The 24,336-nt window shown below is 45.4% G+C and overlaps 1 pseudogene; it reads left to right on the top strand.

The window, feature by feature from the left end:
* The first annotated feature begins 15,201 nt into the window (after positions 1 to 15,201).
* LOC136518786 (acid phosphatase 1-like) overlaps positions 15,202 to 24,336 on the top strand; it is a 29,535-nt pseudogene continuing 20,400 nt past the window's right edge.

Genomic DNA, 24,336 nt, shown 5'->3' with positions numbered 1-24,336 from the left:
AAAACTGGTATATCAGCCGTGCTCACGGTCATGAGCGGCCTTGGAACCCTTACGGAATAGATGGTGAACACTAATGATATGAATGATGAAGATGCTCTCTAATGATTAATTGTTTATGCTATTCATTATTCATGTTTACCTGATCATGTGTTTATGGGCTTGTGATAAACTTGTTGCTACTCCTTTGCTAAAATTATGATAATTAAAAGCTAATCGCAGTTAAACCAGTGTCAGCATTTTGAGCCTCATGAACCCCATGTTATATTTGTTGAGTACGACATGTACTTACGCTTGCTTTACTTTTTAATTATTTGGATAAAAATCCTGGATGGGTACTAGATTGCTAGAGTTTGGAGGAATTAGGCATGTGATCAACCAGTCAGTTGTCCCTGTGGTATTGGAGTCTTCGTCTGAAGATCAGAGTTGTCTTTTCATTATCTATACTCTGAGGTTACAATCTTTGTACTAATACACTATGTATTTAAGCATTGTCTTTTGATATTACCCTTATTTGTAGCTATATGTGAGATTTGACTTCCTGGGCTCACATATGGTGTGTATCTGGTTTTGTTGTTAAAATTGGGTGCTACAAAGTGGTATCAGAGCAATGCTGACTGTAGGACGCAAGCCTAGTAGAAACTGGTCATTCTAAGGTTTAGAAGTTGCTACAAAAACTCTTGATCTATGAACCTTGATATTTTCTTCTCTACTATATCTCTACCCTTGCTATTCATCTCTACCTTGGTGCTTATTTTAAAATATTTGTTCTCATCTTCACTCCTTGATTTGATATGCTTTTAGAACTGTTCCTTATCACCTTCTTGCATAATCTGAAGATGAGTCTTAGGATTGTTATCCCTAGTACAATGAGAATGATAGTATCGCAAGTTGAGTCCATGATTGAGTTGTGCATCTCTATTGCTTTGTTGAATTATCATTATGCTGATGATTGTTTTGAATCTTTGTAATGATTGCAATGATCTTGTTGGGTATTTAATGGAGACGAGGGTCCTGATCTTCCGTCAGGTACAAGATAAACAACGATTTGTTCGGAGAGCGACACACCGATCCGGTTTCAGATCACAAAGACCCAAACCCTGCAACCTTAGCACTACGTCTCCTCTGGTTATCAACCGTGTCACAATCCGGTTGACCTTGCCAAGAAGGCTAATCCCTGCTGCGAATTGAAGAACACAAGTAAGAACAAGATAAAAAGCAACTCAATTAAGGTGACAATTGCAGATGAATGATTAAGCACTCAAAGTTGGGGTCTTGCAAACCGATAACGGCGACTATTCAATGACAGATTGATCTAAAACAAAACCCAAAACCTAATGACGGCGGCGGTGTATGATTATTAAGGTCTTAGGGTCGTCGCCTACCCTGGACGCGCCCCCTAATGGGCCCAAACACGATACATGGCCCAACGGACCAAAAGAAGGTGTCGCAGCACCCTGGCAGATTCTGGATGCTGACTTGTTTCGATGATTCCTGTTGATTCCGAAGAGCTTTTGATGTGAAGCCACTTGGATTGGCTTCCTTATCAAATTATCTTTCCATCCATATGTGGATCATCAAAAATGGAGTCCGGATGCGTCCTGGGTGTCCGTTTTATTGCAGACTGATCCTGACGGCCGAGGCACACTCGAACTCGGATTGGACTGGGCCTCTGGCTTGGCTTGGACGTCCTTGCTGGCCTCCTAAGGTGGTGGCCAAGGAGGAGGACATCCAAGGCCATCTCTTAGGTGTTCTCCATCTTCTTGGGGCACGCTCCAACTTGGGCCTGGGTCCCAAGGATGTCTAACAAGCCCATGACGACAGTGTAGCTCGCGCCAGAAATAGCAACAGAATATATTGGTGATTTGGAGGCCTTGCCGATGTGATATTGAGATGGGACCAGATCTATTTGAAAGCTTATCAAACAAGCTTTCCATCAAGTGCTCATTGACCTCGATCGCACTCCGGATGGATGAGTTATGGCCTTCCCAATGAGGCACTGTCGGGCTGCCGACGAACCAAAAGTTCAACTTTGATGAACTTCCATTATGAAACACATTTGAACCTACAATCAAATAGTGACATGTACATGTGGAACCAAGTGAATTATAACCAAAGCCACTATGCAAATGTAGGAACGAGCGCACCTTATAATCATTGTTCATATCCGAAGGTGCCATGTCTTCATCATCCTCCCCTTCTTGACAACAAACCGTCCTCGGTTTGGGATTAGCTGAAGGGAATGTTGTTGGTAGTAGCCAACATTGCTCCCCTTCTTAAAATTTAACATGTTTCTTTATAACAAAACTAGGGAAACTCGACATGACAATATTAGGAGATTTCAGAGTTGAACAAATATAGACACGATGCACCATATACTCTCCTTTACAATTATATTTTCCAATAAAATGATATGTACAAGTAGACAACCATGGCAATTCAACACATTTAAGTTTCTCTTCTAAACTACTAAGAGCATATAAAGTATCAAACTCAATATAACCCAAAGTATTTGAAGAATACAATAATTTCTTTTCTTTTCTTTTGGTAGCAATGGGAAGCAAACGTTTATGTTCAGCATAAGTAATTGGTTCCAAAACATGGAAAACTGAAGCATCATCAACTAATTTATCTTTACCACAAGGAACATCAAGCAACTTATCACGGGACAAAGATAAATCAAGAGAGGGCTCCACTAACAATTGCTCTATGATAGCATGGTTTGTGGAAAAATTTAGTACATTAAGACAATTTTCACCTTCCGTGAGTGTAGCATCATGGGCATTACCTGTGTTCTCAGCAGGAGTAATAGGTGCATTGTGAAGTGATGGTTCTGAATTTGCATATGAGGTTGTGAGCTCCTCATTTTCTTCCATGTCATCCTCTCGCTTATGGATATTATCCTGCAGAAGGTTAGTCATAGCAAGAGGAATAACAACAGATTCTTCCTCCAAATGGTGCACCTCATCATATGAAATCAAAATAGGAGGTGGATTAACAAAGGTTTCTCACATAAGAAGTTCCATATCATTCCAAGTTTGAGGTTTATCAGAAGGATCTAAAGACTCCCACCAAGATAAAGCAGAATGTCGTAAAAACACTAGCTGCATTTTTTACCTTCCTCCTTGGACACATAAAGCGAGTAGCAAATATGTTGTCGATGGCAATTTCCCACTCCATGTACTCATCAGCACATATACCATCATAAGTCGGTGGATACGAACAACCTGTCATTGTTAGAAGACAGCAAAAGACAATACAAAAATATTATCCCTATCAAATGACTACGTGGTTGTAGTGGTGTCACTTTTGACAACAAGTGGAAGCGTCTTACCAAGCTCTTACAAAGTTCTTACCAATGCAAGCAGTGGGCGGTACAACCGGCGGCTGGTTCGTGATACCTATGAGGTAGTGGTACCGAGATTGCAAGGACCTTTTTTCTGTACTGATCTGAAGTATATATGTGGAGCTTGGGAGGCACGAAAAAAAACAAATATATATGTGGCACACAAGTCAGTGACAGACAGCAATATTGAATAAATGTCCAGAGCACTTGTCCTAGTTGTTGGCCTATACGTGTTCCTATCACCAGTTGTGATAAACAAGAGAGGAAACAAGGATGAAAGGAAATAAGTATTAAAGGTAGCAACGGATATGAACAAGGCAAAAGGTACCACAAACAATAGAGCTATTGAGTGTTCCTTATGTGCTCCTTTTCGATATCTTCTATTCTCTTTTACTATTTTTTTCTTTTATTTTTTTTGTTCAATCTTTTTTTTCTTGCTTTTGCTCTTTTGATATTTTTTTCTCAGCAAGGAGCACACAAGAATAAACCACAAAAAATTTGAGCTTAATTGAATAAAAGATGTGGCCTATAGAAAATTAGGACTGTGCTCTAAAAAGCATACCAAAACTTGTGGGCCCAGAAACTCAATTTTCCTAATCGAATTTCGCAAATCTAATTTTTGCGAACCTAGGTTTGCTAGGATGAAATAGATCTAAAATTTTCTGGCGTTCTCCGTAGATATAAATTTTTCCCCGTTTCGAGTTCGGATGCAAAAGTTATGACTGTTTTAAGGAAGCTGCTCGAATAAGGGTTTTAGTGGACACAAGATGTAAACCAATGGTGATACGGAATAGCGGCGGGTGGAGGGATCAACACAAACTAGAAAAGAACACAATCTAAACCAGCAATAAGACTTTGACCTAGGACACAAACTCAACAACGGAATCTGAAACTGAAATATGCAAAGGCTATGGCGCGGAAGGTTCTAGGATAGGAAATAAAAGTATGGCACTGGACTATAGGACGAATGCGAAACTCTCAAACTAGGGAATAAAAGTGAACCTGACGGTATACCTTAGCTTTGATACCACTTAATGGAGACGAGGGTCCCGATCTTCCATCAGGTACAAGATAAACAACGATTTGTTCGGAGAGCGACACACCGATCCGGTTTCAGATCACAAAGACCCGAACCCTACAACCTTAGCACCACGTCTCCTCTGGTTATCAACCGTGTCACAATCCGGTTGACCTCGCCAAGAAGGCTAATCCCTGCTGCGAATCGAAGAACACAAGCAAGAACAAGATAAAAAGCAACTCAATTAAGGTGACAATTGCAGATGAATGATTAAGCACTCGAAGTTGGGGTCTTGCAAACCGATAACGGTGACTGTTCAATGACAGATTGATCTAAAACAAAACCCAAAACCTAATGACGGCGGCGGCGTATGATTATAAAGGTCTTAGGGTCGTCGCCTACCCTGGACGCGCCCCCTAATGGGTCCGAACACGATACACGGCCCAACGGACCAAAAGAAGGTGTCGCAGCACCCTGACAGATTCTGGACGCTGACTTGTTTCGACGATTCCCGTTGATTCCGAAGAGCTTTTGATGTGAAACCACTTGGATTGGCTTCCTTATCAAATTATAGCGATAGAATATATTGGTGATTTGGTGGCCTTGCCGACGTGATATTGAGATGGGACTAGATCTATTTGAAAGCTTATCAAACAAACTTTCCATCAAGTGCTCATTGACCTCGATCGCACTCCGGATGGATGAGTTATGGCCTTCCCAATGAGGCACTGTCGGGCTGCCGATGAACCAAAAGTTCAACTTTGATGAACTTCCATTATGAAACACATTTGAACCTACAATCAAATAGTGACATGTCCATGTGGAACCAAGTGAATTATAACTAAAGCCACTATGCAAATGTAGGAACAAGCGCACCTTATAATCATTGTTCGTATCCGAAGGTGCCATATCCTCATCAGTATTCCCATAATTTCATTTAGTTTATTGGCCTAAGGTATAAGGATTAATGAAATAAGTAGTCGGTTTTTGGGTATCTCCTGTTTCCTCTATTCTGTCTTTTTAGAGCAGCCGACACTCTTCGGCTTGTGACTCTAATTTTGGATGACCAAAAATCATGAGAAAAATTCTGGACGATAGTAGAATTCAATATCTTTCGCTGAGCATAAGAATCAGCCTGATAGCTATTTTGGTTAGGGAGATACAAAAATCACAAGGCGATACATCTGTGCTGTTTGGAATCTAGGGTAGTTTCTGATGTGCACTATTTTCAACCAAGTTAGCTGCAGAATTTGGAAAAGTGTTCTATAAGGAAGTTGTGGATAATTTTATAACCTTTCCAATGGTATAAACTACAACTTCATTGGATTAATAGAATGAGAGTTACAACTATTTTACTGCACTGTTGTTTTTCATCTCCTGAGGAATTTTAGATTTCTTGTTCTTGCCCATACACAAGAGTATCATTGGGGTGTCAGAATGTCTTGATACTAGTTAGATCATCTGGAAGATGATGCAAGCTACCCTTTTTATGTCCCCTAATGAATCTTTTCTTAAGGGGGTAGCTAAGTTGAAGGATTTGTAAGATAAAGTTTCTTACATTCTAGCGCTTTGTTTGGAAGTATTAGTTATCTATGGGGTTTGGTGTTCTCTTGTCTCAATTGTCATCGATCCTATCTTGTCATCTCTTGAAGCTACAATTAAGGATGTTATGAATGACTGAGTTCTAATTCATACATGTTGAAAATAGATGGTTGCTACCAGGAGAAGTGTTTCACAAGGTGCTGGAAGGAATCCTGCCAATTTTAATCCACCGTCATCCAATTCCCCATCTATAGAGCAAGCTTTGATGACGCAGACTCAGTTATTACAGACTATTGCTCAAAATGTGTTGAATAACCCACATCAAGCGCCACCTACTGACAAGCATAGTGAATTTATAAAGGGACACCCACCGACATTCTCTCATACAAGCAAACCACTAGAAGCTGATGACTGGCTTAGAGCTGTGGAGTGACAATTGGACATAGCTCAGTGTGATGACTATGAAAAGGTGCTTTATGCTTCTGGGCAACTGCAAGGAACTGCCCAAGATTGGTGGGAGTCATTTGAGTATGGGTGTCCCAACAATGCTCCTGCTATCACCTAGTAGGAATTCAAGGAGAATTTCAGGTCCTACCATGTCCCGTTAGGTGAGGTAGAACTTAAGCAAGAAGAGTTCCTCAACTTGAAGCAAGGATCTATGTTAGTGTGTGAGTATTGTAACCGGTTCACTCAATTATCACGCTATGCTCCAAAAGAGGTGGATAGTGATGCTAAAAAGCAAAAACACTTTTTAAAAGGACTGAATGATGGATTGCAACTATAGCTGATGACCGTGGTGTATGCCGACTATCAAACATTGGTGGACAGAGCAATTGTAATTGAGAACAAGCGTCGAGAGATGGAAGAGAAGAAGAGAAAGCGTGACCTTCAATGCCAGTTAAGAAATACTTGTCTCTATTTTGCTACACAACCAGAATGTCAGTCACACCCTATAAATCTGCTTGGAAGTAATGATCAAGATCAGTATCATCAACCTAATGATGAAGTGTAGCATTTTAGTTCTCAGGAGCCATGTCTGTCATCTCCCACTATCACCTTGATAACGACAAATATTTCTACTAGTAAGGAAGGTTATGATTGTGGTGAGATTGAACACTATAAGAATGATTGTTTTGAGAAGTTTGCTAAGAGTAATCGAAGCCAGAATCAACAGCAGCAGGAGTCAGAACAGAATGTCCATAAGGAGCAGGTGCAAGGCAATAAGTTAAAGTGAAACTACATTCAAGGCTGGTTGAACAATGTGGGTCTGATTACCACTCATGGAGCTAAGGAGGTCGTTTATGGTTTGATTGCAGTAAGCTCAGACATTGCTATGGTGTTATTTGACCCCAGTGCTTCACATTCATTTATCTCTAGGGAATATGTGGAAGAACATAAGATGACTATGCTTTCGATGAGGAAACCCCTAATAGTTAACTCTCTAGGAGGAGAAAAGAAGGCAAACCACTTATGTCCAAAAGTTAGTCTTAACATAAAAGGAAAGAACTTCGAGGCAAACCTTATAGTTTTGGAGTTAATGGACATTGATGTTATCCTTGGAAATGGATGGTTATCTGCTTGTAAAGGAGTGATTAAGTATGTCCAGCGTTCGATGCTTCTAACCACACCGTCAGGAGAAAGAATTGAGTATGAGGGTATTCAACCTGCACCTGAGGAATACGGGAATGAACTATTAGAAGGTGTATCCTATGAGGATAGTAATGTGGACTATGAGTTTTCAGATGTCCATGTAAAGGAGCAAACACCATTGGAGGATCTCAACATGAGAGACGATCATGCTTATTCAGATTAACCAACCAGGATCTTAGAATGGCTCTTAATGAAGGATATAACTTGGAAAAATGAGGATTGAATAAAGGCAGAGTATTCATATCTCTTTTATCACTATCTTCCGAATCTTGAGGACGAGATTCATCTTAAGGGGGGTAAAATTGTAACACCCTAAAATTTGCCTCTTTTGAAAACAGGTTTAAAATGATTTGTTTCTGAATTTGGTGCTCATAAAACCTAGGAAAATAAAAATTTTCATTAAATTAAAATTCATCATAAGGTTTAGCAACATGTTTGTGCATACATGCCCTTGCATTTGATTTATTTGGTTGAGTGGTTTAGATTAAAATTTAAATGATTCGAATTGCTTTTGGAAAGAAATTAAAAATGGCTATGAAAAAAATAAAAGGAAATTTGAAAATAAAAGGATTTAAAAAGGTGTAAAGTTTATCTTTGAAAACTTACCAAAATTTCTCATCTATGTCTGAATTGAAAAGTGAATTTGAAATCCTGTTCAAATTTGATTTGGTTTGTGTTTGAATTTGGTTTTGAAAACGAAATAGGAAAAAAATGGGAAAATGGAAAAAACACTCCTCTTCCCCTATCTGGGCTAGCGACCAGCCAGCCCAGCCAAGCCGTCCTCTCTCCCTCCTCACTCTCTCGGCCCAGTTTCGCCACGTTTCTCCCGCTAGCAGCCCAGCAGCAGCGCCGGCTCGTTTCCTCCCTCCGCGGCCCAACTTCACGGCCACCAAGGCCCGCCATGCATCCCCTCCCTCTCTCCTATGCCGACAGGTGGGGCCGCCCTATCAGCACCGCCTTCTCCCTCGCGTAGCCCCGCACGGAGTCTGCCACCGACGCTGTCCATGTCCGGCTCCATTACGCCTTCCCCCCGGTAGCTTGCGCCTTAGGGCTGCCTTGCTCATAAATAGCCGGTCGAGCCACGCCGCCTCCCTACTCTGCCCTCCAGCATCGTAGCCACCCTAGCCAATCCACCATAGCCGCGCTGCAACCTAGCGCCACTGAGTCGCCGTCGCCCGCCGAGCGAAGTGCCACCTCCACTTGCTCCGTGCCGCTGAGATCCGCTGCGGTGAGTTTGCCTTGGTCCCCTCTTGCCCCCTGTGCCCTCGGTTTTCTCTCTTGTGGCCTCTAGGTTCGGATTTAGGTGTGTCGGTGAGGTCCCTCGCCGTCGGCAATGGAGTCCGCTATACCCAGCTACTGTTCTAGTGGCTCTCCTCACTCCTTTCCCCTCTGATCTAATCCAAGCCGACCAGTGAAGATCCAACAGCCCGAGTTAGCCCGTACCCCTTCGGCGGGCAGATTTTCAAAAGAACCCCCACCCCCCCTTTTCAATTGTAGAACCCGCAGTCAATAGCACTTTTTCAAGAGTATGTTTTCTTCTTAGGAAAGCGTAGTTTGATCGGTTTAGATCCAAAATACGTTTTCATTTATTTACAGTTTTGCCATTGATTTTGTTTTAGCCATAACTTCTCCGTTTTAACTCCAATTTGACCCGTTCAACTTGCGCTAGGTTTGTAATTTCATAATCTACATGTTTATACTACTGTTAGATATATTTTTAACTTTTAAAATTCATGATTAGATTTAATCTATTATTTTACTAAAGGAAATCTTGTTTATTTCATATCTTCTATGTTTTAGCTCCGAATTGACTCGTTCAGGTTGCGTTAGATTCATAGCAATGAGATCTACATGTTAGTAACAATGGTTACCATATTACTATTTCTGAAATTTCATGGTTTAAATCATATCTTGATTAATAATTATGCAACTGGGTTTTGTAAATAAAATATGATTTGTTTTACTTTAGTTTTATAATTCGAATCTAAATTTGACTTAATTCAATTTATATAAGATTTTATATAGTTAAAATAAATGAGGCTTATAGTTTTCTTTTCTGTGTATAAAGCAGATCTCTCGGTAGTTGTATCTTTTCAACCGTAGCTCCGGTTAGAGTGCTTCTCATGACTGTGTGTTCGTAGCGATGTGTAGAATCGTGTTTCAAACTCTTTTACTTATTTTTCTATGATTGGTGTACTATTCTGATTTAGTTCTATTGTTTGCTTCATGTATGATTGTATGGATGCTTGTGTGGTGCTTTATGATTACGTCCAGTCGGTGAGATATACGTGGTGATCAAGAAGAAGAATAAGAACATTGAAGATTAAAGCTTACCGAAGGATCAATGTTTTAAGGCAAGTATAGCATGGGATCATCCTTGTTGTCCTATTCACCTTTAATCATTTAATTCATGCTGCATGTGTCTACCTTGACTGCCACTAAAGATTTCCTAGTACTTTGTTACCATGTACCTTGATTCATTTGGGTTATTGCATTGGGTAGTATGATGCTAGTGCTCAACCAAAACCATGATCTTGTAACTTGACTAATGGTATATGCAATAAACACTAAAAGATGCTTTTTAGCAACATAGAATCAGGGGCCTAGAGCATTGGGCTATTTTTATGGTGCTCTAGATTCCTCTCCCTAAGGACTTATCTGTAAGTGATCATATGGGACTTACAGTACATCTATGAGGGCTATATGGCTCTGGCTTTAGGTCAGTATGAGGACATTTTCTAGCTTGTTAGAGGTTACCTTTATGGCGCAAGAGGGGCTCTGGTTTGTATGATCTCGGCCCGCCAAGAGGGTGCACTTTGGTTTCTTTATATTTTGTTAGTCACTCCTTGTAAAGGGTTCATGCTTACTGATGGGGAAACCTTAGCGGCCCTAACTTGTTAGATGAACCTTTAAAAGGCTTCATAGTGAACCCTGCCGACCTTCCTTGGTAGTGGGTCAAGAGGCTCGCGACCTCGGGCGAAATGGTAAATCACGACTCACAGTAAAAGTGTACAACCTCTGTAGAGTGTAAAACTGGTATATCAGCCGTGCTTACGGTCATGAGCGGCCTTGGAACCCTTACGGAATAGATGGTGAACACTAATGATATGGATGATGAAGATGCTCACTAATGGTTAATTGTTTATGCTATTCATTATTCATGTTTACCTGATCATGTGTTTATGGGTTTGTGATAAACTTGTTGCCACTCCTTTGCTAAAATTATGACAATTAAAAGCTAATCGTAGTTAAACCAGTGTCAGCATTTTGAGCCTCATGAACCCCATGATATATTTGTTGAGTACGACTTGTACTTACGCTTGCTTTACTTTTCAATTATTTGGATAAAATCTCGGATGGGTACCAGATTGCTAGAGTTTGGAGGAATTAGACTTGTGGTCATCCAGTCAGTTATCCCTATGGTATTGGAGTCTTCGCCTGAAGATCGGAGTTGTCTTTTCGCTGTCTATACTCTGAGGTTACAATCTTTATACTAATACGCTATGTATTTAAGCATTGTCTTTTGATATTACCCTTATTTGTAGCTATATGTGAGATTTGACTTCCTGGGCTCACATATGGTATGTATCTGGTTTTGTTCTTAAAACCGGGTGCTACAGAGTAACAAGAATCCCGCAGCTCAACTTGATCATTAGTGCTACTAGATGCAATAACTCAATGCAAATGCACTAGAATCACTCCCAATCTCAATTTGTATCTAGCAATAGACAAAGAGATGAGTGGGAGGTGTTTGCTTAGGCTCATAAGGGTGTATGATCTGTTGGAGTGCCAAGAGAACTGCACTAAGGACGGCCAAGCTCTATTTATAACCCCCTCTTGAGCCAATGTAGCCATTGGCTACTCATTGCAGAAAAATTGGGGGCATCGGACCGGCCGATGCCCACCATCGGACCAACAACAATCGGTCCAACGCCCTATCCTGCCGCCACATGTATGTTACTGTTTGAAGATGTCGTTAGTGCTCAATGGCTACGGTGATGCTTGGTCTGCTATGCCAAAGTCTGGAGATCATCGGACCAAAGGAGATCAATGTCCGATGCCCAGTATAGAGCTCCCAGAGCCTTAATTTTGCCACCTAATTTGGCTGATGCGGGCGTCGGACCAACAGCTAGGGTCTGACGGCCTATCAGAACCAAACCCTTGATCTAACCAATAGTCCCCTCGATGAATAGTTCTACCTCACCATCCAATGCTACGTTGACCGTGATTGTCGGACCATTGTCCATGGTCCTGTGTGACTCAAAATCCTGCGCGGCTAGGGTTAGACGTCGAACCTAGCAACAGCTAGTCCGACGCTCACATTAGAGTCCGACACCTCCCTGAGGGCCTTCTCTAGCCTATTTTTCAACCCTTTTGCAAATGTACCAACTCCAAATGTGTTCCAACAATTGTGCACTTGAGTTAGCATTTTCACAACCATTTTTCAAAAAGGGTTTTTTCACGTCCTCACTAGGTCTAATGCACATGCAAAGAGCCAATCACCTAGTGGCACTTAGATAAATCGCATTTAAACTTTGAGTTCCCCTCTTAATAGTACAACTATCTTTCCTAAACCTGATAATGCACTCTATTGCATCTTGACCGGCAAAAACAAAATGCCCTAGATTATACTTTTGCCTTGAGCCCGTGCATTTTGTTTTCTCTTTGTACTTTTCCAAGAATTGAGCACTTGATCACCATTTGGCACCATCATCACCTCCATGATTTCCATCCTTGCTCAACCTTGGTGTGGACCTAACCTATCTCCATCACAACACTAGAGTAGAGGTTAGTCCACTAGTTGTCTGAATTACCAAAACCAAACATGGGGCTTTCAGTTGTTGACAAGCAACCAAACCTCGAGGATGGAACTTTGTCTCCTCTTGCCCTATTGGATTCCAATCCTAGGTACACTCGCGCTTTACATTCATGTTCTTAAGTTTGTGTAGTTAGTTGCTTGTTTAGTTGTAGCTCTAGTAGTTGAGTAGCTTACCTAGGTTAGTTTTCTTTACTGATGTAGCTCGACTAACTAGTTAGCTTGCCTCCTTAGCTTTTATGTGTGATCTAGTTGATGATCTTTGCTACTAGAATTGATCTGGCGGCATGGTTTGTGGTGAGTAGGCTAGGCAAAGTAGTGGCTATTAGGATTGTCTTTTGATCTAAGTACTTTGCCTAAGTGTTGTGTGTTGTAGAGATTTTTAATAGGCTATAAAGCCCACTCTAGTTATCCTAGATCCTTATAGTGGGACATAGGTAAATAGTAGTACCAAATAATAATTTAAAATTTTTTGTAGACAAATAGAAGACCACTATTGTATAGCTTGAATCTTACAACTTGACTTCTAGCCAAGCACCATTGTTCACCTAAACAGCCATTTAGTCCATTTAAATAGTGTTTAAACGATAAACGAAGGTCACCCATGTAGTTTAGGCCTTAAAGAGTGAATTAAATGCTTTCCGTTAAAACCATCTAAATGGTCTAAATAGAATTGTAAATGAGCTAATCGGCCCTTTAATTCACCATTTAATCAAAAGGAGGATCACAACTATCACATTTGGCACCCAACTAATTGACATCTTAAGTATATGAGGTGAAGTGGGATTTAATTTTCCTATAAAAACTATTTGGTCGATACTTATTTTTTACATGCGTAAATATGTATACTTTATAGCACATTTGACTTTTACACACATTTGACATGTATGTTACCATTTAGTCCATTTAATTCCGTTTAAACGCTGTCCAAGCGACTTATAAGCTAAATAAATAGCGACCGACTATTTACCATTTAGGATAACACTAGGAAGCATTAGGATCTCAGGGCAACACCAAGAGTCTCTTTATATACTTCCGTTTTGATGGGATTAGAAATTTTGGTGCAAAAAAAAATCCTCCAAACAACTTCTTCAATTAGTTCTATAATTATTGCTATCATCTATTCCGTTTCTTCCTAGCCAAAGATGAAGAATGGGACTAGGGGCATGCTTGGTTCTTTTGCAAAGGATGGCTAGCAGTGCAACGCAAACATAGCCTAGCCGAGCAAAGGTTAGGCAAGAAAGAGTGAATTGTTTGGTTGTTTTATGAGGAAGCAAGCTTGTTCACTATCAGAAGCACATGCCCTCCAATCGATGCTTGCGCTTTCCTTGATTAGGCCAGAGAGCCAATTTGGCTCGCCTAGATCAGCAAGCTTTTTCTTGCTCAGACAAGCAAGTTCGCTCAGCAAAGCTACACTCTAAATCTTCTACCAAACACGTATTTTTACCTAGCAAGATTAGGCAAGGTTGGTAAAGGATCCAAGCAGACCCTAGCTCTCCAAACTATACACAAAATATAGAGAAGTTGTTAAAAGGTAGAAAGATACATAGTGATTTTTGTTGAAATGAAATGAGGATTCAGATAGTGAGTTTAAGGGCATATGGAGTGTATGAAATAGGTAAGACCTTAAGGCTGACCACATACATACCATACTCAACCTCAAAGGAGATATTAGCTAGAAAAGCTTGAGGACAAGATAGAGACTAGATCTCAAGCATTAAATAAAAAATAAATTTACATAGCAGTACGACGCACACCAAAAATGGGGATGTTGTATGCGGGTTGGTGCCTAGAGAAGAGGTGCGCGACGAGAGTCCACGACATCCAGTGATGGATGGAGGACGGAGGAGGCGCGCTGGGGTTGAGTGTGGACGAAGGAGACACATGGGCGGGCTAGTGTGGATGCAGGCATATGCGATGACGAGCTCGACGACCTTTGTTGTGGGTGGGCCGGTGGTGGATATGGAGCAGGCGTGGGACAACGATGTTGGGGACAGGGGGTAGAGAGGGGGTAGAAGGCCGAGGTGCCAGGGACTTGAGAGCCGGTGGAGCCGGCGCTTTTGGTGCCACGGAAGAGGCGTTGTCGCCTGGGATAGATATGGGAGGTGACTGGATTGATTGAAGATAAAGAGCCGCAGAGGAGGAGATAACAATATGTTTCTTTATTAGTAAATTGGGCGCCACCTTAAGATCTACTCCCTTGGTCCATAAAAAAATATATAATACTAGCATAGTACATACTAAAGTAACTTGAGTTTGAATAACTACAAAAAAATTATATTTTTAATTTGAAACGAGTATCGATAGATTTGTCATGAGGTATATTCTTATATTATACTTGTTTTGGTGTCGGAAACATTAATATTTTTAGTTATATATGTGGTCAAACTTTAGACACGTGAACTAAGAATGCATCTAGAATTATATTCTTTCTAGGACGGATGTAGTAGTTAGGATCTTATACATACGAGAGACCCAACTTAAAGAATATGGGATTCACCTTAAAGTCTCTATGGGTGTTAATCAGTTGGATACTTTAAGAAAGACTATAGTCTTAGTGGAAGGTTTTATGGTCTAGTTGACCCTCGTACAACGGAAATAGTATTGACAAATTTTATCACTATAAAACTTATCCTCCCTTTTTTTTAAATTTGTATCATATCATTTCAGCTTATTTAACGTTAATAAAAAATTGTGAAACCTACGCTGAGACCGTATCTAATCATTCACGTTCCAGGACGGTGTCAGCCTCGAAAGCGGCGTCCGGCCAATGAGGTGCAGACCTATTGCTTCTACAGTAGGTTCTAGCACGTGCTGACATGCCAATGCCACGAGACGAAGAACGGGCGGTCCCGGACATCTTGAGACCAATCTAATAAATCAGTGCACAGTGCTTGATCATCATCACTCCAATAGTCGACAAATTGAAAAACGAAAATTGTGAGTATAGTACGCTGACTCAGACGTTTCCTCGTGGAAATCTGAGCAGTGAGCAGTACTTATTCCTGTTCCTAAAAAGACAGGAGGGGCCGGAGCCACCTACTGAGTGGTTCGGACGAAGCACCAGTCGTTCGTCATGGCGCTCGAGCTCCTGCTCCTCCGCCATGCGCTGGTGTTGCTGCTCGTGCTGCTGGTGGTGGTTCACGCGCCCGGCGCGACACGCGCGCGTGACCTGCACCTGGAGATGGTGACCTTCACGGTGGCGTCGTGCGCGAGCTGGCGGCTCGGGGTGGAGACCAACAACATCCGGGATTGGTACAGCATCCCCGCGGATTGCCGGAGCTACGTCCGCGACTACATGTACGGCGACCTGTTCAGGCAGGACTGCACGGTGGTGGCAGGCGAGGCCGCCGCCTACGCCGAGGGGCTCGAGCTCGGCGGCGACGGGAAAGAGGTGTGGGTGTTCGACGTCGACGACACCACCCTCAGCAACCTCCCTTGCTACCACTCCAAGAAATATCTTTATACACGACGGTTTACCACTGACTTTCCAACAAATCATCACAGAATGTAGCCATATGTGACGGTCCAAATCTACGACGATAGATATATGACGATTAATTAAATTATTGTCACGGTTGAACGTCACCGATCATTTTGGCACCTCCGTAGTCACACTCATGTGGAAGATCATAGATCCAACATCCAACGTGTCATGCTGATCGGAGACTGAGAGGCAAGGGGTTGACGCTAGGCAGGTGGGACCTACCTGTCGGTGAGGGATGTAAATAGGGAAGGTGGGACCTACCTGTCAGTGAGGAAGCTAAATGTGTAAAAAAAATTGCTGCTACTAGGAATTGAACTGCGAACCTCTCGTTTGCAAGAGTAGGGACCTAACCGCTGGGATACTGAATTGTTTTTGCATAGTGCTGATCTGTTTTTTCTTTAGTCATTTCTCAAACAAATTATAGTGCTTTTAAATTAAGGAGCCATTTAACCATAGACCACACTTGTCTGCGCCGGCCGCCCCTTTCCATGACCCTATCCGCGGCGGCCGACCCTGTCCGTGGTGGCCGTTTGACCTATGGCGTCGGCGGCGTCGGTGTTGGCAGCAGCATATGCATCGTCATAGGAGCTTTTGGCGGCGGCGTAGGAGCTGCTAGCGGCGGCGTAGGAGCTCTTGGCTGGCGGCGGCGTAGGGGGCGGCAACAGAAGCGCTGCCGGTATAGTCGGTGGCAGCGGTGGCGGCGGTGGAGGGGATACTGAGGGCCAGCGGTTCCAGCAGCAGCAGCGACTCCGTCAATGCTCCCCTGCACGGGATCCATCGCCGGCCACCTACGGATCTTGGCTCAGCTGACTTCGATTGGTATGGATTTGGATGCACAATTTAATTCAGTGATGTCATTTGTTACTTGATGTAGTGGTTGTAATGAAGATTTATTTATTTTCTGTAATTTTTTATGTAGATGGATAGACGTTGGATTCATGGTGCTCTGTTTACGCCTTAGTATATTTGTGGTGTCCGGTCTTTCATGAACTTCGTCAGAGAGAGGTTTACTGAGGATGACAAATTTTGTGCCCATGTAGTCGTTGTATGAACCACCAATCTCTGCACCAAAATGAAGTGGAGAGGCGCCTACTACTCAATGGCGTGTCCAGCACATATAGCTGGTGGATAAATCATGGAGAGGACAACGATGTTCATGTTTTGGAGGAACCAGCAGTACTTGAGGATGCAAATGTTGATTCTTTTGTATCTGAGGACACTAATGATTGTGGACTTGAAGGGATGTTAGGGGAACTCATCAAGTCTAAACAAAATGGAAATGAGGCTACACTTGAAGATGGAAATGAGGACGCTGCATCACGTTTCAAAAAGCTGATTGAAGAGGCTAAGCGTGAGCTATATCCTGGTTGCATCAATTTTTCAAGGTTCACATTTGTAATCAAGATGCTCCATGTGAAGTCGTACTATAGGATCACTAACTCAGCATTTTCTGCAATTTTGAAGATCTTGTCATAAGCTTTCCCACAGTTCAATACTATTCCAAAATCATATGACGAAGCAAAGAAAATGCTACGTGAATTAGGACTTGGTAATGTTTCAATTCATGTGTGCCCCAACAATTGTGTGCTATTTAGAAAGACATGCAGAATTGGATAACTGTCTAGTTTGTGAGGCATCAAGATGGAAAGATCCTGAGAGGAAGAAGGTTCCAGGAAAAGTATTGTGGCATTTTCCATTGGTCCCTAGACTACAAAAGTTGTTTGTTTTCAAGAAAAGATCTGAGGAAGCACAGTGGCATAAGTTGAAGAGGAAATACAATGAGAAGGAAATGACCCATCCTGCAGATGGAAAGGCATGGGAAGATTTTGACAACCGCTGGCCTGATTTTGCTGAAGATGCCCAAAACCTAAGACTTGGACTTGCCATAGATGGTTTCAATCCTTTTAGCAACATGAGCTCATCTTATAGCATGTGGCCTGTTTTTGTGATTCCATACAACTTACCACCTTGGGCATGCATGGATGAATCTAATTTCATGATGGCTTTGTTGATTCCCGATCCTCATTCACTGGGGAAGGCCTTTGATGTTTTCTTGCAGCCTCTTGTAGAAGAATTACTTGAGCTATGGTCTGGTGTGGATACTCTTGATGCTATCACCGGAAAAGATTTTAAGCTTCGTGCTGCAGTGTTGTGGTGCATTCATGATTATCCAGCACTAAGTACCCTACGCCCCGCCATCCGTCGTCCTACAGCCAGCGGTCCCACCGTCCGCTGTCCCACAGTGTCGGATATCTATACTAGGTATCTAAGCCAAAGGAATAACGAGCATCACGTCGCCTCATCTGATGGTTAAAGACGCAACTACGGCCTCGTCCAACTCCAAGGATGAGGTTTCTGCCTCGTCCGACCCCAAGGCATGCGCCATGCCTTGTCCGACTATGAGGACGAGGTTTCTGCCTCGTCCAACCCCCAAGGCAAGGGCCAAGCGTCGTCTGACTGCGAGGACGAGGTTTCCGCCTCTTCTGACCCCAAGGCATGAGCCACGCCTCGTCCGACTGTGAGGACGAGGTTTTCGCCTCGTCCGACCCCAAGGCAGGGGCCAAGCCTCGTCCGACTACGAGGACAAGGTTTCCACCTCGTTTGACCCCAAGGCATGGGCCAAGCCTCATCCGACTGCGAGAACGAGGTTTCTGCCTCGTTCGACCCGAAGGCATGGGCCACGCCTCATCTAACCCCGAGGATGAGGTTTTTGCCTTGTCCGTCCCTAAGGCGTGGGCTCCAACTCATCCAAACCCATGGGGACGGCTCCGCCTCGTCCGACCCCTGAGGGTCGGATTTCGTCTCGCCCGGCCCCCAAGGCAAGGTTTCTGCCTCGCTCGTCCCATGGGGGTTGGATTTGCTACTAGACAAAAGCAGTGGCCCTAGGGTGGGACCCGAACCATTTCAACCACTACGGCATGGAGGCGCACGCATGAGAGCACGTCTCGGGCACGTCTTGATGTGACTGGCGGTCCAATCGGGCCATGCTGCGAGACTCACGTCGCCCATCGCGTCAATAGGCCAACACTATGCTGCCAACTCTCTGCCTAGCCACCGTCCAATGTCAGTCAACCGGCACTGTACCACCAGCCCCCCGTATGGCCTCTGTCAAGGGATCCTTTGACCATCCCACCCGCTCGGATGAGACGGAAGACAAGAATGGTGCATTACGTCCGTGCGTAAGCTGCAGCGGCCAACAGGACCCCGGTACGACATCGCTGCCACCATGATCTATAGGGGCAGCGGGACCCATGCAAAGAGGAGGACGACACACCTCCAGGAGCCTTATTTCTCTTTTTGTTTTTTCCTCTTCCCATTTGGCTGTAACCCGTGCTTTCCCTTGACCTATAAATGGGAAAGTAGGGTGTTCTACTGAGGGGGTGATTCATCGAACAAAACACACCGCATCGCACATCAAACCATAGAGACTTGGGAGCTCCTCCCTCTCTCGCCAGTTTGTAACCCCCTACTACAAACTCTGTGCTAGTAACACGAGCAGCTCCAAACTAGACGTCGGGACATTCGGCCTGAACCATTATAATCCTTGTGTCCTCTTAGCACACCATCTGGGTCAGATATGCAATATACAAAATTACTAGCCGATGCTTACTCGAAACACCGACAGTTGGCGCGCCATGTAGGGGTCATTTTGCGCGTCTCAACATCAACACCAGGCCTCGGATGGCTAATCACAACATCAGCTAGGTCTCGGGCGCACACGTGCGTTTCGAAGACCTAGACTTCATCGTCACAGCGGAGGGAGACTGGCGTGGGCGCCCATCGCCATTCAACCCCTCCACTCCACCAACCTCGACGCGATCACCGAGGCGCTCACAGAGCTGTGGCTGCATGCGCTGGAGGCCCACGCCCCCAGCAGCCAGCTCTTTGACTTTGACTATGGGGGGCTAGAGCGTCAGCTCGGTGTCTTCTTAGGACCCTAATCATCCTGGGAGAGCCTGCGCCACCTCACCTTCTCATTCGCCAACATCATGGCATAGCTTACCGGGGGACAGCCGCTCTCCCTGGAATACCTCAACTAGAGCACCCCGACAGTGTTCCCGTTCGGTCTCCGCAACGTCGCAGAGACCTTTGGCCACCTTGTGGCTCAACGCATGATTCCATCCCCCACAAATGATGAGTTCATGGGGATGATCGAATACATCATGGAGTTGTTCCACGACCTCCTCACGGGGGAGCCGGAGTCGCCATCTGGCTCTGACTCCAGCAGGGGAAGCCATCACGCCTCTTGTGAATGCTTCATCATGGGTACCCCCGAGGGACACGTCAAAAGCATCCACGAGGAGGAGGCTACCCCAGCGAATGACCTCGATGATGAGGTCGAGAGGGATGCGAGAGCCCCACCCCGCCTGTGGGTGGAGCAGCTGAACGCCCAGCACATAGAGCTTGAGGAAGCATGACTCTAGCTTGAGCAAGAATGCGCGGAGCTCAATCGTGAGATCGAGCGCCATAGCCCATGACGTAAACCGGAGGATCATCGAGGACGATCAAGCGCTCCCACACTTTGGCTAGGTGAGACAGAACATCGCTGTTGTGGTAGCCTTGCTCAGGGGGCTTCAGGGCCCTACAACGCCCAAGGATCGACGGGCGCACCACGAGTGCGGCTGCACAACAGGCTGAAAGCTCGTTGTCTCGGCAACGAGAGCTCAATGCCAGCCAACGCTCGCCCTCTGTGTAGCCCGATAGGGATGTATTAGTCCACCAAGCGCCACACGGTGGTAGGCCACACATCATGGTTCTGGTGTAGGAGCGCCTCAGCCGCAACCGTGATGGGCATGACACCCTCGACGCCCACCGGCGTACCCACGATGATGCGGGGGAGGGGCCAGCCATGATAACCACCGTCAATGGGGCGGACGATATGACCACAAGGAGGACCAGAGTCATAGCCCTGAGCCAACGGGGCCCCAAGCTTTTGGTTGGCATATCCTCAAGGCGGCGCTCCCGCCCCGATACCGCCCACCGACTAACGTCCCGAAATACTCCAGGGAAACAAACCCCAGCCTGTGACTCGAGGACTACCGGCTCGCTTGCTAGGCCAGTGGTGCTGTCAGTGACGACTTCGTCATCCGCAATCTTTCCCTGTTCCTGGCCGACTTAGTGCAAACATGGCTAGAGCACCTTCCACCCAACTGCGTCCAGAGTTGGGCGGACCTAAAACAAATCTTCGTGGGAAACTTCCAGGGCACTTATGCACGCCCTGGGAACCCTTGGGACTTGAAGAACTACCGATAGAAGTCAGGATAGACTTTCCATGAGTACATCTGACGCTTCTCCCAGCAGTGCAACGATATCCCCAATGTCGCCGATGCCGATGTCATCGGAGCGTTCCTATCAGGGACCACCTGCGAGTCCCTAGTCCATAAGTTGGGATGTAAGGGCCCATGGACTACCAAGGAACTCCTCGACATCACGACCAGCCATGCTTCCGGCGAGGAGGTGGTTGGAGCAATTTTTTATCGCTCTAGAGGCAAGGCAAAGCGGGATGAGGATGCCTACGAAGGCCCCTCTGATCGTTCGAATAAGAAGAAGAACCAGAAAGGGTGTGGGGGCTCGCTCGTGGCCGCCACTGAGCGAAAAGCCAGCCGAACACCGGCCGAGGGCACCCCCGATCACTTCGACAAGCTGCTCGAGGGGCCATGCCCAAACCACACCTTCCGCATCAAGCACATGTACAAGGACTGCTCCCTCATGAAGCTTTTCTTCACCGGTGGCTCCAAGAAATGGGAGCAGAAGAAGAAGCCCGAGTCAGAAGCCGACGACACTGGAGAGAAGGATGGTGGCTTTCCATCATCGGATGGCTGCCTCATGATCTTCGGTGGGCTAGAGGCATGTACCCAGGCACTGACAGAAGCTCACATGCCGAGAGGTCTACGAAGCCAAGCCCGCCATGCCCGTTTTCCTCAAATGGTCAGCGTCTCCCATAACCTTCGATCGGTCTGACCACCCAAACTGCGTCACGTACCCAGGCAGGTACCTACTCATGGTCGACCCCATCGTCGACACGAAATGGCTCACCAAGGTACTAATGGATGGTGGCAGCGGCCTCAACATCATGTACGCCAAGATGCTCAACGCTATGGGCATCAATTGAGCACGCATCTAGCCAAACAGGGCGCCTTTCCACGGCATCGTGCCAGGAAAGCAGGCCATACCAATCGGGCAGATCGACCTGCCCATCATCTTTAGGAATCCATCCAACTACAGGACAGAGACCCTCACCTTCAAGGTAGTCGGGTTCCCCCTGTCTACCATGCCATTTTGGGGCATCCATGTTACGCGAAGTTCATGGTCGTCCCCAACTACACCTACCTCAAGCTCAAGATGTAGAGCCCATGAGGGGTCATCATCGTCAGCATTTATTTTTAGAGGGCCTATGAGTGCGAGGTCGAGAGCTACGAGCTTGCTTCGGTGACCCTCGCTTCCGAGGAGCTCGCAGCCATCAGGAAGGACATCACCGAAGGAGCGCCCGACGTGAAGCGGGCGACCGGATCCTTTGAGCCTACGAAGAACATCAAGGAGGTCCTTGTCGACCCCGACAACTACACCGAAAAGATAGAGCGCATCGACATTGCCCTCTCCCCCAAGTAGGAAGGCGCACTCGTCGACTTCCTCGGACCTAATCGAGACATCTTCACATGGAAACCCTCAGATATGCCAGAAATTCCGAGGAAAGTCGCCAAGCATGCCTTAAAGATTAGGTCGGGCTCGAGGAGAAGGATATGTTGGTCAAACAACGCCTTCGCCACTTCAACGAGGAGAAGCGGAGGCTCATCGGCGAAGAAATCGCTAAACCCTTTGATAGCCGGTTTTATCAAGGAGGTATACCACCTAGAGTAGTTATCCAATCCCGTTCTTGTAAAAAAGAAAAGTAGGAAATGGAGAATGTGTGTCGACTACACGAGCCTCAATAAGGCATGCCCAAAGGATTCGTTTCCTTTGCCACACATAGATCAGGTAGATGACTCAACCTCAGGGTGCGAAACCCTATGCTTCCTTGATGCGTACTCCAAGTATCATCATATCATGATGAAAGAGTCTGACCAGCTCGCGACCTCTTTCATCATCCTGTTTGGATCATTCTGCTATGTTACGATGCCGTTAGGACTCAAGAACGCTGGGGCTACGTACCAGTGCTGCATGACCAAATACTTAGGAGACCTCATCGGGTGGACCGTTGAGGCTTACATGGATGACATCATAGCGAAGTCCAAGAATACCGACCAGCTCATGGCCAACCTAGAGCAGACCTTTAGGAAGCTCTAGAAGAACGACATCAAGCTCAACCCCGAGAAATGCGTCTTTGGGGTCCCAAGGGGCATGCTGCTCGGATTCATCATCTTCGAGCAAGGCATCGAAGCCAACCCGGTAAAAATCTCAGCCATCACAAAGATGGGCCCAATTCCAAACCTAAAGGGAGTTCAGAAAATTACTGGGTGCCTCACAGCGCTTAGTCGCTTCATTTCACGCCTTGGCGAACGGGGGCTCCCCCTTTATCGGCTCCTGAAGAAAACCGACCGATTTGTGTGGATGCCTGAGGCCCAGGAGGCACTTGACAAACTCAAAGTGCTCCTGACGAAGGCCCCAATTCTGGTCCCACTGGTTGAGGGGGAGCCGCTCCTACTCTACGTTGTAGCTACGACTTAGGTGGTCAGTGCCGCCTTGGTTGTAGAATGGGGAGAAGAGGGACACGCCCTCAAGGTATAGCGCCCTTTATACTTTGTTAGTGAAGTCTTGTCCGACTCCAAGACACGCTACCCCTAGATCCAGAAGCTCCTTTATGCCATCTTGATCACCAAGAGGAAGCTACGCCACTACTTGGACTCACACCAGGTGATCATCGTGTCATCCTTCACCCTCGGTGAGGTTATCTAGAACTAGGAGGCCGCGGGGAGAATCGCAAAATGGGCGCTCAAGCTGATGGATCAGGGCGTGATGTACGCCCCACGAACGGCCATCAAGTCTCATATACTGGTTGACTTTGTGGCCGAATGGACCGAGACCCAGATGCCACCGGCGGCCATCGATCAGGAGTACTGGACGATGTACTTCGATGGATCACTGATGAAGAAGGGCACCGGCGTCGGGTAGGTTTTCATTTTCCCCCTCGGGGTGCACATGAGGTATGCAATTTGCATCCACTTCCAGGTTTCAAATAATGTGGCTAAGTATGAGGCACTCGTTAATGGCTTGTGCATCACCATTGAGTTGGGCATCCAACGGCTTGACGTTCGAGGCGACTCCCAACTGGTCATCGACTAGGTCATGAAGCAATCAAGCTATCACAATGCTAAGATGGCTTCGTATTGTCATGAAGTCCAGCAGTTGGAGGACAAGTTTGACGGCCTCGAGCTCAACCATATCCCGAGGCGGCTCAACAAAGCGGCCGACATGCTAGCGAAGATGGAATCGAGCCGAGAGCCAGTCCCCACTGGCATCTTCGCTAGCGACCTGCACAAGCC

Source organism: Miscanthus floridulus, chromosome 17 (genome assembly GCF_019320115.1).
Source record: "Miscanthus floridulus cultivar M001 chromosome 17, ASM1932011v1, whole genome shotgun sequence".
Classification (NCBI taxonomy): domain Eukaryota; kingdom Viridiplantae; phylum Streptophyta; class Magnoliopsida; order Poales; family Poaceae; genus Miscanthus; species Miscanthus floridulus.
The sequence above is the reverse complement of the archived record's forward strand: the minus strand, read 5'-3'. Positions and strand labels throughout refer to the sequence as shown.